We start from the raw sequence: 15040 nt of genomic DNA, 5'->3' as shown, positions 1-15040 counted from the left end.
TGGTGTGATGGCCGTTGGTTAGGAAGGGATGCAGTGATGACCATTCGATCCTGGTGAGGTGACCGAGTTGTGCACACATCATGAGCAGCCATGTTTGATGAAGTCATTTATTAATTTTTTTTTTTTTATCAGACACTAAGGAAATTTAAATCACAAAAGTGAGAAAATAATGGTGACGGAATTACTAAGTATTAATGATCTGAGTATCAGAGCAAAAATGCTACTGAATGAGTGATATAGTCATGAAGTTAGTAAAGCTGATAATGAAATAAATTCGCATCTCTCTCTCTCTCTCTCTCTCTGTCAGTTCATCAACTTGATCGTCAAAGATTATTATATTGCCAAGTTATCTAGGGTACTTAAGGCAGTACTGTACAGTAGACCATGACGATCATTCCCATAGTAAAATCTTGAAAGCTGAAACAGGCAAATAAATGTGAATGAATCGCTTAAAGATCAGAACGAAAAAAAAAAGTTAAGTATACCTTAGTTTTACCAGACCACTGAGCTGATTAACAGCTCCCCTCGGGCTGGCCCGAAGGATTAGACTTATTTTACGTGGCTAAGAACCAATTGGTTACTTAGCAACGGGACCTACAGCTATTGTGGAATCTGAACCATTATAGCGAGAAATGAATTTCTATCACCAGAAATAAATTCTCTTCATCAGCCGGCCGGGGAATTGAACTCCGTCCATCGAGTGACAGTCTGAAGCTCAACCGATTCAGCCAACAAAGGGCTTAGCAGCACATATTTTGAAGATAACACTTGATTCACATTTCCATGAGAAGAAGAAGAAGAAGACCACATGACACGCTGCCTGTCGTTCAAAACAAACGGCCACGGAGCGACGACAGGGTAGCGACTAATTCCAAAAGGTTACCAAACAATCAACCCCAATTACCAACTAACGACCCCGCTTCAAAACAGATCATATTTTTCGTCTTTATTTTTCTGTCTCTCTTTTTCACTCTTGTTCTGTAGAACGGATAACAATGGTTAATTGGAAGAAGGGGATAAGGGGGGTAGGGTTGCAAAAACGGAGTTGGGGCGGGGGTGACTGGTAATAACTCTACAACACATTGTATAGATCGAAAAGATCAAAGTATCGTTATATTGTTATTTCCGATGGAGATAATGACTTCGGTGTCGCTGAAAGCAAGGCTTGGAAGGCTGCTGCCGTATTTATGCAACTGATTCTTTACGTTTCTTCTGCTCTTACAAAAGTGTGACCTCACTGGGGAAAAGAACCTGAAGAGATGAGAGAGAGAGAGAGAGAGAGAGAGAGAGAGAGAGAGAGAGAGAGAGAGTTCTAAACTGGTGAAGGATGATTAGTACAAGTAATCGACACTCAGCAGATATGAAAGATACCCCAGAGTTTCAGTTAACTCTCTCTCTCTCTCACACACATACATATACGCAAGCAATGTCTTTTCCAGTTTGTATTTTATATAATTTTGACTCGTGATTGATTTTTATTAACAAAAATTCAGTCATTTTTAATGAGAAAAATCAAAATAATTTTTATTAGGAAAAATCCATTCATTTTTAATTAAGAAAAATCCATTGGATAAAACAGCATTCTTTCCTTCATTACTTTCAGTGAAAATCTGTGAAACTATTTGTTTGATCATTTATCTATACTTTTATGTTATTTATTGACTATTCTGTCCTCTGCGATTTACTCTTTCTTGCACATATAATAATAATAATAATAATAATAATAATAATAATAATATGAAGGGAGTAGACCCTCCTTTAAACAGGTCTTATTAAAAAGGATGGTTTATTATGCGAATTTATCTTATATAGTGTCTTTTCTATTTTTCCTATGATTCTGCTTTGTCAGTGATGATACAGAACTGGTCGATATTTATATTGGAAAAAAGATATATGTGGAATGCGGGAGTCTTTTATTGAACAATCAGAGCTTTAAATGTTGATTCAGGTTCTACTTTAGGTGGGTCACAGTTGACAGTTTGGTCATTCTTCGACGTGGTTGCAGAAGATCCGGAGAAACAAGGTGCTAGGGTCGGTATTTATGGGGTTGGGGGGAGTTTTGATCGGTGCTGAATTGGCGATTACCGCCGTCAACATGGGCGAGAAGGCTCCGCCCGAGATGACCTGCCTCGGGCAGCCAATCATAATTCAGCACCGATCAAGACCCCCCTATAAATACCGACCCAAGCACCTTGTTTCTCCAGATCTTCTGCAACCACGTCCAGAGGATGACCAACGAGCTGGTCGAAACATGTCGACGGTGCCTGAAATAGAACCTGAATCCAGACGACGAAGGATTTCTGATTGGATATTTCAATAAAAGACTTCCCGCATTCAAAACGCTATCCTTTTTCCAATATGAATATCGGCCAGTTGCTGACTAACATCGCTGGGCCCAAAAAGCGAATCATAAGGAAAATAGAAAAAACACTGTATAAGATAAATTCGCATAATAGAGCCATCCTTTTTAATAATAATAAATTGTGTGGTTCTTCTACTTTGGAGAAAAAGCCATGGAAAGTGAAGACAACATTACGCGTGTTTTCAAATAATGTTGTTTCCCCCATTCATTGGCATCAGAACAGCAGTGGTGTATTGTTCTCAGCTTTTAGCTCTTCATACAAAGCTTTCTTTCATGTTGATCGCTTGATTGATCGACTTATTGACTGATTTAGTACGCAGACTGGCGTCGCAACTCCCATAGTTGCTGACGCCGAGTTCTTTCTTGTAACCTGACCCCATTGACTCATTTTGTTACCAGGACGTTTATATTTGTTTAGTTTCACAAGATGATTTCTTGAAGTTTTTTTATTTCCTGTTTTGGAACTGAAAAGCGGCGTTGGTTTAGAAGTTACTTTTCCTAAGTGAGGGACTGCAAGGTGAGGTATTGTTTCCAACCGGTCATAAGACCGGAGAAAAGGGAGGGAATGAGCACAGCCTAAAGCTATCACCTGTATGTATGTATACATATAAAACACATACTCTCACACACACCCACACACGCGCACATATATATATATATATATATATATATATATATATATATATATATATATATATATATATATATATATATATATATATATATATATAGCCTATATATATATACACACATTACATATATGTATATAAACACATATATATGCATACATACACATATACATTATGTATATATATATATATGTGTTTTGTGTGAAAACTTACAACAGGCCTTATGAATTTGGCACAAGAAGCAGCAATAAGTCAAACTGAAGGTGCCAAGCCTGGATACAGAAGTGTAACTAAGCACAGAGTAGCAGCCATATCCATTTTGGAAGCAGAACAAACGTGCAACAAGCCTCAGGAACATGGTGTCAGTAGCAGTGGGTCACACTGAGACACGAAGAGCTCTCCTGAGTGAGCGAGTGAACGTTGTTCGCCGTCATGTCACGAAACAATAACAGCGACAGAGAGAAAGAGCTTTGTGATATTAAAGCGGACGTCTTGTATCAACGCCCTTGGGGACCGCTGCTTGCTGCTGCTTTTACCATTTCTGTACGTTGATATTTATTTGCCTATTTATTTACTGCCTTATATATTTATCTCTTATACATTTTTCGTTCCCTTTACTTGTCCCATGTCCATATTCTAATTTCTTTATTGACTGATATATCGTAAAAAGGTTTATTTTTCTGCTGGTGTTCGTAATCATTCATCGATTCATTCTCCTCTTTGTTCAGATTTGTCATTTTTTCTTGCAAATGTATGTCCTTTATAATTTATTCAGACTTTTCATTCATTTCCTTTCAGTCATATGTATTTTATTTATTTACATAATTATTCACTAACATCAACAAGCACTGACTGTTAAGTTAGAACATCCCAAGACCTACCCGTACCCTGTATATTGGGTACGCATACAGTCTGACGGACTTTTCTCAAGAAATAAAAAGAAACTTCTCGTATAGCAGTTATCCAAAGTAATGGTAAGACGTAAAGCGCTATCACACATAAAGCACCTTTTCTAGCATTTTTTTTTATTTGCATCTCGGTGCCGGAGTTTGCAGTGGCGCCAAAAGTGATGATGCCTATTTTCGTCATCTTGCAAGCCAGAGATCGGTATCTTTGCTTGCGCTGGAATGAGCTTATCCCGTGGCGAAAGTAGCGTTGGTAGCGCCCGGGGCGGACTCTGAAAGTGCAGCCCCATTCCCGTGCTGAAAAGTACTAAAGTGGTGAAAATTAAACGCACATTTTAAGCCTTAACATATCAATCATTTATTTTATTTCATAAAGCTAAAACAAAAACAACACAGCAGATTTACAACGGAACCCCACGACCTTTGTTAGAAGCGAATTCGCTCAAAAGATGCCAGAGGAGGCCGCCCCCTTCCCTCCAAGTGCCGCCTGGGCGGACCGCCCCCTCTTGGTTACGCCACTGAGCTTATCGTAACACTAATGCATTAAATTCAGTAACACAACGCAATCAACCTCAAAACGAAAAAATGATCGATTTGTAATAATAATAATAATAATAATAATAATAATAATAATAATAATAATAATAATAATAATAATAATAATAATAAATCTGAGACTTCAAAAACCCTGAATTCTATAGAATTAATTAACCTAAGTCAATGTGTAAAAATACCCTAACCTTTATGAACTGACATTTAAACTAAACTAGTATAGATTTTCAATCTAAACTAGTATAGATTAATCCATATTATACGAAAATCTGCAGTTAATCGCATCGACAGGTTTCTTTATCAAATATTCATAGAAAAGTAGTATTTAAGTACCTCACTAATCTTGTCACGGTGATATATCACCTGAATTTGAATAAAATTTGTAACTAATACTTTTTTCTTCAGTGCATGAGTGTCTATTTTAGTCAGCAATATTATTATTATTATTATTATTATTATTATTATTATCGCTGCTGTTGTTTTATACATCACAAGGCTATTTCTTGATGTGATGTCAGTACATAACCCGAAGCAGACTATCAGCTGCATTTGAATAGGCCTAAAACTATTTTGGATTTTTCACCATCAATCCCAATAACAATAATTTCCAAGCTAAAATTTCAACTTATTGTGGTGAGCATTTATTTACTCTATATGTATGTTAATGAAAAGTAAAGCAAATTTACTACACCATAATAAGGACGTTATGCCTCAATTTATTTATACTTAGTTTTCTTTAATTGAAAAGGTATTATATAGAAAACGGATACTCCAAATATCAAAAACGCTGTTTTTGATTCTCGGCCCCAAACTGTCATGAAAGACCCTCTGGAGGGTCACACCTTAAAGCGCATTTCGTATTTATTCTTTAAGCATCACTTATCTAGTTTTTGTTGGTGTAATAGTAATTAAATATGAATGTTTTTAATGTCTTCTAGTAACAGGTTTGGGACATTTTCCTAAGACTTTAAAGTATCGCTGCTTGAATTGAGCTCTTTTAACATTAGTGCCCTTGACGCTGAGGCTCAAACTTTCAGTCCTATCTTCATTTAATTTCAAATTTTCCATTTTCATCCATGTACGATCTGTAGGCCTAAATCGCAAATTATTTGCTATCACTCAGAATTAATTCTGTTTCTGATTCACTCAATCCTCTTGTCTGATGTTTTACAGCACCTTTCATTCACCGCATGATTTACGTCAGATTTGTGAAATTACTTGCATTTTATGAATATTTTTAACCATAGGGCTGAAATCTCCTGTTCTGTGATTCTCTGTACTTTTGCCGTACAACAGATTATCCTATCTTACTCACCTTGCTGAGAAGATTGTTTAAATACAGACAAAATATGTTAAAATGAAGAATTGACGCAAAAAGAGGAGACATTCAAAATCTCATTAACATCTCGATTCGTAATGGCAGCGTCTTTTCATATAATGGAATAATGGGAATTGGATGCATCGGGAACCTATTTTCCATTGTCCCCTTTTAGCAATCTTGTTTTTATATTTTTTTCTAATTGCACATTTTCGTATTCGTGGCGGAATATGACGTCCGTAAGATGTGACGTGTTTATTACGTCATGTAGGTGTTAACCAATCAGGCACTGGTATAAATTTCTGTAAAGAACCATGGGCAGGGAGGGCCAGGGACCAGGAAGTCTGACTCTGACACAGTGAGTCAGTGACACTGTCTGTAGTTAGTAGTATACGATCCTTGCGTTGTCACGTAATGTTCCTTCTCTGCTGTTTTCACCGAAGTGGATTTGTTGAAAGTTTAATGACTGAGGGTCTGGTTATATTTTATATGAATTAGTATGGTAAGTACTCTTGTTGTACATGACAATGAGGTAGTGTAGTATGACTTTTCTGAATTGAATGAATAAAACAATTTACGAATTATTTGGGAGAGCACCAAACAAAACTTGAGCCCACGATGCCAGATTGTGCCTGTTGGAAATAACCAGAACCTAGTCCCTAGTTTCTGGTTATTTCCCCTAGTCCCTAGGGTAAGTGCTGGTAGAAGTGAGAAAAAATCATGGTAATTCGTTTACACATTATGCTAATAACCTAGGAATCTGAGCTTCAGTATAAGGGTAGGCAAAGCCAATTAGCAAATGTTAAGCATTACTCGATAAAGCTTTCTTCTCGAATATAACATTTAAAATTGCTTGAGGCATGGTTGGCCTAGTCATTTGAGTTTAATTATCAATTAAAGGCCTGAGTGACTACCTTTAGATTTTTAACGTGAATGTTAACCTGTCGAAAATAATGGCAGCCTAAGCAGTTCAGTCCCACTACAACTGTAGGAGCTAGTACAGTGTTGAATCTAGGCCACGTTGGTTAAAGTACAGTTAGAGCTCACGACCCTTTAACAGTTCATTCATGGTTGCTAGAGTCATGGGTCGATAGGTAAAGGTTGAGATGGTTAGCAGGTATTTTGCTTTAATGCCTGTATTTCTATATTTTACACTTGGACCTTTTTTCCATAATAGGCTATGTGTGATATGAAAAACATAAATTCTGTTGAAAATTTGTGGCTGAGAAATTTACTGTATATGTTCACACGTTCATACCTGAGGGGCTGGTACTAAACACCGTTTGTGCAAGTGGGTCATGTATTCGGGTAAAAATGTACCGTAACCTAACTTGGGTAGAAATATATAGTAGCTCTGCGGCAGCGACTGCCTTCTAACTTAACTTTTTCTACAGTTTTTTGGTTGCTAATTATGAATTTACATTTAATTTTTGGCGCTCGAGTGTAATTAACCTGTAATTAACCCCTGAATTCCACCCAACAAGGGGTTTCCAAACGCGATCTTCACAAGACAGAGCACGGGTGCGTCTGTTTCAAACGGTTCATATACCGTCCGGCAAGTGCAATAACGGTAATTCTATATATTAGCTCTGTGCCTGTTTTTACTTTTTCAACTGTTTTTTTTTTTTTTTTTACACTTTTAGGGGTTCTGATACTGGCGGTGCATCTGTTTGTTGTCGGGCAAATGGAATGTCCCTTCGCTGTGTTTAGTACTGGCCCCGGGGGGGAGGTACCCATACGTTAACAAGTTATTGCACTTGCCAGACGGGATATGAACTGTTCGAAACCGACATACCCATGCTCTGTTTTTGAAGATCGCAGATGGAAACCCTTGTTGGATGGACTTCGGGGGTTAATTACAGGTTAATTAGACTCCGAGCACCAAAATGAAAGGTAAATTCATAATAGCAACCTAAAAACTGTAGAAGTCAATTTATAGTGCCGTAACACGCCGGAGCTACCCTATAGTTCTACCGCAATAACTTGTTAACGTATGGGTACCAACCCTGGGCCAGTACTAAACATGGCGAAGAGACATTCCATTTGGCCAACAACAAACAGATGCACTGCCAGTATCAGAACCCCTAAAAATGTAGAAAAAACCAGTTAAAAAGGTAAAAACAAGTGCGGAGCTAATATATAGAATTACCCTAACTTGCAATAAAGTTAGAGGCCCAAGCTGTGTAAGGGTATAAATAGTTCATTCTGACTCAGATAACTGGGATATTATGTGTATTGGTGTTTTAAGTTTTTGAATCTGCTTTCCCCACTGTGGGGTGAGCTCTCTTCAACCTAGTGTATTGTATACGTAGCCTATGTAGTAGGTAGCACCAGTGTTATTTCAAATCCTGACTGGTATTGGCCTCCAATTATGTCCTTTTTCAATGATTTCCTTGGCCTTTTTACAGGCCCTCATCTTGCTATTTCCATTTTAACAGTTCTGGCGTAAATGTTCCCCAACCATTCTCATCATGCACTCAAACCATCTATCTATATCTTTGAGATCTTGGTTGGTTTCCCAGTTGCTGGACACTAAATCTCTTTGATGCTTCGTCTTTTGTAGTATGATATTCACACTGCATTCTGGCTATGAAGCTTTCAGTTTTGTTGTCACACTTTTACAAAAGGTTTCTGCAGCATAGAAAAGCACAGTCTCTATGCATATGTCATAGCCTATGCTCTCTGTTAATGTCATGCAGTGTCTTTCCACCTCACCTAGGGTGTGTCTTTATTTGTAAATGTTTATATATGGTTGTGACTAATATGTAGGCTGTGTTGTCGGGCAGAAAGTTAAGAACATGTATATAAGCTCTGCAAATGTGACAAATAGAATAAATTTGTGCATTTAAAAATGGTTGTGTATCCTGCATTTCTGATCTAGGATATAAATGTTGCACACCAAACTTAATACACCTGTCCATGGCATTTACATTTTGGCTATTATGCACCTAATTTGATCATGACACTACATATGAACAATGTATGTGGCTTTCATGAATGATAATGGTACAGTATACAGTACTTGTAGTGTAAGTATTTTTTTTTTATTTAGGCTAATACCAGCTCTTGATATTTTATTTTTCATTTTTTGCCCTGTTCTAATGCCAAATCTTCTTAATATGACTATACAAAGAGCATATTGAAATCTGAATCTATGAAACAATAACCCTGTTATTTCAATTTACAGTGCCAAGGTTAGGTTGGGGCTGGGAGGAATAAGGGGGTGAAGCCAATTAAAATACTTATCTGTGTGCAGATAAGTATTGATCTGCTTCAAAGACTAGTCCAACCAAGGAGATGCCCAAAAACAAAATTTTTGATCAAAATCTCTTCTTGAATTGACTGATAGCGGTACCATTCACAACCTTACTTGTTAGTTTTTCCCAAAGTAGGTTAGTTTTGTAGGTATGTGAAGAATTCTATACATTCTCATCTACTGAATCTGTTTGGATACTATGTAAGGTAAATGGATATTAGTAGTCTGTTGTTGATACGTTTTAACAATTTTTGCACTTCTAATATTGTCTTATTGCAAGTAGCATATTGCAGTTCTACAGTCCATATCAGTTCTTGATATTGGAGCGTTTTGCCTGTTATTAACTCTCCTTAATGGGCTTATTATGAGAAGCGGACTGAAATCTGTTTCAAATTTCCTGTTACCTAGATATTTACTGTATTTTTGTTTCAATGTTCAGGGCCATGGGGCCTGGTGAAGCCCTGCAACTGTATTGTTGTAGCCAAACCTCAGCATGTAAATATAGTACATGATACAGTACTTGCCATAGGCACTGGGGGTTCTTCACAGAATGCCAGGAGGCCTGACAATTTACTGTACTGGGGTTGGCTCAAACATGTGCCAGATTCGATATCTGTTCAGGTCACAATCACTTGAATGAATCAGTGATTTGGAGGCGAGTACCTCTGATGTACCCCTTTAGAAGGACAATGGGCTAAAACCATCCTTAATCATGATGGTCAGTGTAGCAAGAGAGAATGTTTAGGGCAGGGGTAACTGTCCACATTAAAGATTGGATAGATAATGTTGAGGGTAGGGGTAGCTTGTCTGCGTAGGTAGGGTGAAGGTGTTGAGGGTATTGATTGTGGTGACACTTCAGGGCGCTGGTATTTTTACAAGGGTGCAGATCCCCTTTCACCTTATTGACTGGATTTCATCCCCAAGTACCAGTAAAATAGTTTAGCAGGACTAAGGCTCTTGAGCAGGTATGTTTTATTTTGCCAATGCAGTATGTAGCTGAGCATACTGTACTGTATCCCATTTATTTTTCAACTCCACAAAATTTCTTGTCTTTCCTTCAGTTTCTTCTTTTAAGCTTAAAGTAAACTGGCTTTTAATCCTGTAGGGTCATATTTGAAATTTCAAAAGTGGTATTATGATTAAAACCTCTGATCTGTATGGAAGCCATTTTTTTTATGCTGAAGTCATCCTTCGTGTGAGAAAGGATATCAGACAACAGCTCTGTGGGATGAGTTGCTTCTTTTCTATGTACTGTACTGTATTAGCAGACATTACTGCACTAGATACCAATTGAGCTTTTTAAGATTGAATGGTTGTTTGTTCTGACCACAAAGATTTTTGAGAATGTGTTTTTGAATTAGAAATCCTCAGTTTTGAAAATGTCAGGATTTTCATTTGTTTTTCAGAGTTGAGATCCATGAAGTAAGGTTGAGAGATGTCAGCATAGAATGAAGGAATGACAGGCATCACCAGGTTTCACCCAGTGATATATCTTGATTTTGTTGCTGTCAAATGTAAGTATATTTTTAATCAAATGAGTGTTCATTCTCAACCAAATATTCATACCAAGCTAAATGTTAATTAGTTTTGGAAAGGTGATTGAAGAATGTATTGCATAATTAGTTCATTCATTTGGTAATGGTAATAGTACACTGATTTGCTAACATTGATGTTTTAAACTTGTGAGAGAGGTGCAAAATGAGCAGGAAGACAAATACTGCTAGTTTATTGATGAAGTGAGCCGCTTATAAAGCGGGATGCGGACGTCTGCGTACTTCGCAGAGACCGCGGGTACAAAGATTTACAGGTGACCTGAGGTCAAGCTAATTTTTTACAAAAACTGGACGGGTTCATACAGGAAACATAGTGATCAATAATGTCTGACACACAAAATAAATACTTCGTTACCTGTACATAAAGCATGATCATTTGGAAAGACAATAAATATACAATTTATAATTATGGTAATAAACATATGTTCTGGTCGACCCTAGGTCGATGTTAAGGCACCGCAGAAAACAGGATGTTCACCATAGAGAACGCGTAGAGTGGGGACTTTACAAACTCAATACATCCTATACTGCAATACTGTACTGTATAATGTTTTATCCAATACTGTAATATAATGTTTTAGTATTGGCTCATTTTGTATGCCAGTAAGGTTAAGGATTAATGTCTTTTCAGGACATGATCACAGAATAACCTGTTAGCTTCAAGACAGTCAGTTTACTTATGTTTTCAACAGTTATCCCTGTAAGGGGGTAGTCGTCAGTACACCTCACACGATGCACTGTGGGCATTACAGTACTTGCTGTTCTTTGCAGTGTCCTTCCAGCTTTAGCTGCAACCCCTTTTGTTCCTTTTACTGTACCTCCATTCATATTCTTTCTTCCATCTTACTTTTCACCCTCTTCTAATAATTGTTTTATAGTGCAGCTGCAAAGTTTTCCCCCTGTTACACCTTTTAAACCTCTTACAATCAATTTTCCTTTCAGCACTGAATGACCTCATAGGTCCCAGCACTTAGCCTTTGGTTTATCTAAATTGTCTATTCTATCTGTCTGTCAACAGTTATGGTTCAGTCAATCCAGCTGTGGAGGTGATTTCCACTGTAGTGTAAGTTTATATTTTACTTTAGGCAGTCTCTGGGTTACGGCGGGCTCGGTTTACGATGTTCTGATCTACAACACTCTTCAAGTATATTCATCAAAAATTATTTCCTGGTTTACAACGCATATTCCGGGGTTACGACGTCGATCCAACGGAAGAAATATAGCTCCAAAATAGCAGAATGGTCAAAATTTTGAGTTTTATTTTTTGATGAAAAACTCAATAAAAATGTAGCTTGCATTGTTTTCAAGACACCCAAAGGATTAAAAGTAAGGTTTTCTTATGGTTTTCGACAATATTTCTGGTTACAATGATTTTCGACTTGCAACGTGGCTTTGGAATGGAACCCCCCATTGTAAACTGGGGACTGCCTTGTATGTTTGATTTTTTTTTTTTTGCAGTGTCCTTGTCTGCCAGCTGAAGCATTGTTTTCTGTCATATTCTAAATCAGTCAAAGTACTTGCTCTAGTTATCACCTCATTTAAAAACAAATTGTCTGGCCAAACCCCATGAACCTAGAATTGGGTTGTAGTGGTTTCATTAGTCCAGATGGTAACCTGTAAGACAGGGAAATCTTAGATGGTTGTCATAATGCTAGGAGCAGCCATCAGCCCCTAGCAGCACCCACTGGTTAACCTTATACTTTATCTCCATTCCTGCTTATTTTTTCAGCCTTGCTGTCCAACCTCACTAAATATTACTTCTGAGTGCAAGTGTAGGGTTTTCTATGAATTCCACCCGTTGATCCCTGAACTTCATAGCCTTTAGAATAGTAAAACTATTTATCCTTTGTTTAATTGATCTCTCTACCTAGCTGCCCAGCCACTCCAGCTCACTCTTTTCACAGTCTTAGGTGCTGAATGGGTGAAAGTGCTCCAGTACTTGTCTTGAAAGCTTGAATGCCACAAAGTAAAATCAAAATTTAATACTTGACAAATTTCACAGATAGTATCACATAAGGTACTCAGGATTACAAAGTACTGTAAAAGTGGGGTGAAGGGTTGTCAGTGCCTGAAATTATACAAGAATGAGAGGGGGAGAGGAAGAGGAGGACAATGTAAGACAAATCTTAGAGGCACATTGTTGTCAAATGGGTATTGAGCAGTCAGTAAGAAAGCAAGTCTTAGCAAAAGTTCTGGCAAATGCAGGAGGCAGACTGTTTTCATATAGATTTTTAAGTATACAGTAGTAGTATTTTAATGGTACAGAACTCTTTGCTATTGAGGAATGTTGTTCCCTTCATTGGAAAACGCAAGTGACAGGAACTCTTGAGAATCTGTTTATATGCTCTTTGTGCTTCATGTAACCGGTGAACCTAATGTTAAAGCAAACTTGACAAAGCTAAAATATATGAGAACATGTGGGGACAAAGCTAAAATATATGAGAACATGTGGGTAGAGACTAGGCCAATTAACAGTATGGGCCTATCTGAATTTTGAGATCCTTCAGGATGGTGTTTCCTACAAGCTGTGAAGGCTTGTTAAAATATTTTACAGTAATAATAGAGTATGGTAGAAATCTGGGGATAATTTAGAGGATGAGGAGAAATGAGGTAAATCTTGAAAATTGGAGAAAATAAAAAAAAGAGTTGCATCTCTGGATTCATTTCTTCTGAGACATGTTATAAGAGTAGCTTAACCACCACAGTCATTTCAAGACTTGGAGGTCTTGCCCAGATGTTTTGTTTCAAGTGGTTTGTTAAAATTGTAGTAAGGAAAATTTTAGTTATTGGTTAGACAGTATGAGACTAAAGGGAACAGATGAAAAGTAGATGTCAGAAAGCAATTCATTTTAAAGAATGTTTAGGTCTATATATAGTATTACATGAAAGGCATAATGTATATGGAAATCCCCCTATGGGGGTTGTAGAAATGGGAACATAGTTCATAAAAGACATTGTAACAACTGTATTAGTTTCAATTGGTGGTCTATGTCCAATTTTAGCATCTACTTTTACTGTAAGATTAGTATCTGCTGTTACTGTAAGAATACTGCATAGTGCACTGCAGTTTTTTATTAGATGAAATGATTGCAAAGAATTGATGTAAATGATAATTTATGTATTCAAGATATTATAGTCCAGTATTTTTCTTGAAACTAGAATAATTTACATTTTATATAATGTATAATATGAATATTACTAAAAAAGATTTCTTTTTTCTAGGTTCATAATGGCAAGTTGTTGTTAGAAGCTAGCATCATTTGATCCTACTGCCACTACCTTGGAGACTGTAGAAGCCCTGATGCAGAACATGAATTTTGCGATAAAGTAGGTGTAAATAGGTGGGTTTTGGAAATCTCAGTTGGCAGATAAAGTTTAACACAAGGAACAACTGCAGCATATTTTTAATTTTAATGTTTCAATACTATTCTGGTGCCATTTTCAAAAACAGATGAAATGAATAGGAAGACATGGCTGTAAAAGTTATACAGTATTAAAAAATTCACAAGAAAATACAATGAAAGTTTAAAATCTGAAAAAAGTCTAAGTAAATGTTAACAGAAACACATTATGTATAGTACAGTGGGAATAAACTGCCATCACATTTAAAAGTTGCTGTATTTAAACCATCCAATATAGATTCCAGAATTCAAAGTTCTTGTTTAAACTCCACTCTTTCTAACAATGGTCCCTTATTGTAGACTGGAGAGGTTTTACCAATGGTAAGGCTATCTGTGAACTAACAACTCTGTGTTGGTCGATTTGAAAGTTTAGATTATTAATGTAAGAAACTATGTTCAGTATTCCAAATTGCATTTGGGATGTGTAAATTTGTAAACAGTGAACATGGGCCATTCAGTAATTGCTCTTGACAATTATTTTTGTTTTTTATTTATGCATAGTTTTAAGATAGTTGTAGAACAGCTCTCACTGTTCATTATATTATGTAATGTTTGGTTAAAGTTTGTAAATAAATAAAGAAACCTACAGTATAATAGATTATTTCCAAGGCTTCTATTTTCTTTAGTTGCTATGTGTACAAATGAAAAATTTAAACACGAAACCATAGAAAATACTAAGTTAACTGTATTTAAAAAAAATGGATGTAAAAATTTTACTTTTATGAAGTAATGAATAGAGGATAAGTTAAATTCCTGATTTAGAGGTGTGGTAACCCCAACTTATCAGACGTTTTGGGACCCAGGTTTTATGATAAGTAACATATTTTGTTAAGTAACAGAGGCCCTATATTATAGCCTGCAGTTGAATATTTTCTAGATATCTTACAGCATTTCCACATAGTTTCTAACCTAAGCCAATCTGTACTTTACACTTGACATTCAGTTTGAGATTTACTGTATCTAAAATGGTAGCATAGACATCAGTAATCATTAGATGTACTGTAGTTGATAAGCATAGTACAGAAGTTCATTAAGTTGGTCTTTGTTTGTTTTGTATTTCTCAT

General features: G+C 36.6%; 1 long non-coding RNA gene across 1 annotated transcript; it reads left to right on the top strand.

Moving 5' to 3' along the window:
• Window positions 1-6128: 6128 nt before the first annotated feature.
• LOC136841565 (uncharacterized) lies at window positions 6129-14118 on the top strand. Its single transcript, XR_010853989.1, has 3 exons — window positions 6129-6268; window positions 10429-10536; window positions 13798-14118. It is a non-coding gene; the product is annotated as an uncharacterized lncRNA (long non-coding RNA).
• Window positions 14119-15040: the final 922 nt, after the last annotated feature.

This window comes from Macrobrachium rosenbergii, chromosome 9 (genome assembly GCF_040412425.1).
Source record: "Macrobrachium rosenbergii isolate ZJJX-2024 chromosome 9, ASM4041242v1, whole genome shotgun sequence".
Taxonomy (NCBI): Eukaryota; Metazoa; Arthropoda; class Malacostraca; order Decapoda; family Palaemonidae; genus Macrobrachium; species Macrobrachium rosenbergii.
The sequence above is the reverse complement of the archived record's forward strand: the minus strand, read 5'-3'. Positions and strand labels throughout refer to the sequence as shown.